The following is a 2,454-nucleotide window of genomic DNA, read 5'->3' on the forward strand; positions in this document are numbered from 1 at the left end:
TGGTTTTGGTGTGTGTGCATTGCTATTGTTTGTTGTTACGTCCCGAGCAATGTGAAAGGAAGGGCGATATGCCCTTTTCTCCCTTTATTAAGCGTATATATTTCAATGAATACCAACATCCGCAACGAAATAAATAAATAAAGACGAGAAAATGACACCTGCACATACACACAAACGAAACCAGAATTTATGTACTTTCATATTTAGTAGTTCTCTCTTTCCTTCATGTCTCCTTGGATACCATTGGAGAGTTTGTAAGGTTTTGTGATAGAGGTGTGTGTATGTGTGGGAGAATGGGGAAAGGAGGGAGTTGGGCAGGAGGTGTCAACTGTTGACGGGGCTTCTGCACGCTCAGAAAGAATAGAAACTCGCGCATTATTCTCTACGCATTTTACTTTAATGATGTTTAACCTGCTGCTGCCAACTGCTTGTATAACGCTGAGGAGGAGGAGGAGGAGCTGCCCCTTGCGTGTACATAATTACTTCTTGTTTCACTTTCCCCCCTCTGTTACACATATATGCTGCATATTGTTACACATATATGTGTATTTACTGTCAGTCTTGCATTTGCGCTTGAATGTTTGTCACTTATGTGACTTCTGTACGTCTGCTCCTTTCCTGCGCATGTGTTGGTGTCAAAACACACAAACACAGCTTTGACTTGTCACTTCGTTGCGTTTTCCGTGCCGTTATCAATTATTGGCAGTCACCAACGAGAGGGATATTCGTCGTGATGCGAAGCTGCGTGAGGAGTAAGATTCCTTACATGATGATGATACAATGAACGGGTTACTATTGCCAACTGCTTGGGTATTCGACATCTTGGGATCGCATGATTAAGCCCACCATTTATGGGGCATGTTTTTTTTTTCTTGTTATTCTTAATTAAACGGTTGTCTTCATTATGTTGACATGTATGCGGGGAGGGTTAGGCGGTTGTTTTGGCACCACGCCAACCATCAGTGTTTTAACCAACCTCTTTTCTATTTTTTTGTTTTCTTCCCCGTTTCTTTGGATCCTTCTACAAAGTGCGGTTGTAATGGACACACGAAATTATCAGTTCTAGTTCTGTCTTTGCTATTGGTTTTGTTCCTTCCTTACTTTCTCTGTTCTCCTGATTGCTCATGTTGCCCTCTTTTTTTTTTGTTTGAGGTGTTGGAACTGCCTTCTTGGGCTTTGCGTAAACAATTGTTCATTCCTGCGACTCTCCCTCTTTATGTAGATGCCGACTGCACCTTTCGTGTCTCCTAAGCGCCACTTTCTTGCATTTGTGAGTTGGAGCAATTGAAGGCTGTGAAGGGCATTACTTGGGGGAACTGTCCACTTAAATTAAGCAAAGGCCTCGATGGGGTTCCGCACATGTACCGTTGGTTTATTTTAATTTTAATTTTTCTCATTGCTGCTGTTTTCGATCATTTCCCTCTCCTGTCTTCGCCATATGCGCTGCTGTGTTTCTTGCCTGGTCCTTCCCCCGCGCTAAATGCATATTTCTCATCCATTTCTCTTTCCTTCTTATTTCTTTGACAACCTTGGGCAAAAAGTTTCTTTACTTGGGATGTATTATTTACTTGTTTTTGTCGTTACTCTCATTACTATTAAGTATGGAAATATGGGACAGGTGAAGCCGTGAGTGGAATAATTGTCACGCGTGCACATCCTTTCAAAAGAAACCCGGGAAAACAAAAAGTCGCAAAGGGCAGATGATTAAGCGGAATCAAAAATGTTGTGATTGAAGGAATGGCATTGCCAATCATGGTATTACATATTCTTTTTTTTTCTGTTTGCTCTCTCCCCCTTTTTTTATTTCATATATGCGTATGCATATTCAAATGTGTATATGTGTTTGTTTGTGTGTGTGTACATTTGCTATTATATTTGAATGTGTTATGAATACTCACAATTGCGCCTCTCGGTGGGGACCCTTAACTTGAAGATTACCTTTTCCGCGTTTATGCCTTACTTTATTTACCCGCGCACGCGAAACAATAACGCAATCAAATCGCTGTCGCGTTTGTTTAATGCGTTCTTTTTGTTTGCGTTTTTTTTTCATGTTGGTGAACACAACTGCACCAAACTGATGAATACACCAACACCAACAACTAACGACCAACAACAAATACAACAAAAATAAGAAAAATTTAATTGCAACAACAATAAGCGATACCAGCAGCAGCAACACAAAATAATAAGAAATTAAAACGAAAGAAGATTAATAATAAACCAAGTTCAAACACAAACACACACAAATATATAAGAAGGAAAAAAAAAACAATCAAATTAAACAGTCAAGAACGAAATATAGGTGGAGAGCAACAGAACAAAAACAAGACCAATACAACAGGATAAGAGAGCCTATCAGCAAGTCGTGCTGTTATTAAGGTGGTGAACAGACCGAAATTAAAACAAAAAAAGGGGGAAAAAGGAGTGCGAGAGAAGCGGGAAAAGAAAAAAAAA

The sequence above is a fragment of the Trypanosoma equiperdum genome (genome assembly GCF_001457755.1).
Source record: "Trypanosoma equiperdum strain OVI genome assembly, contig: ctg_964, whole genome shotgun sequence".
Taxonomy (NCBI): domain Eukaryota; phylum Euglenozoa; class Kinetoplastea; order Trypanosomatida; family Trypanosomatidae; genus Trypanosoma; species Trypanosoma equiperdum.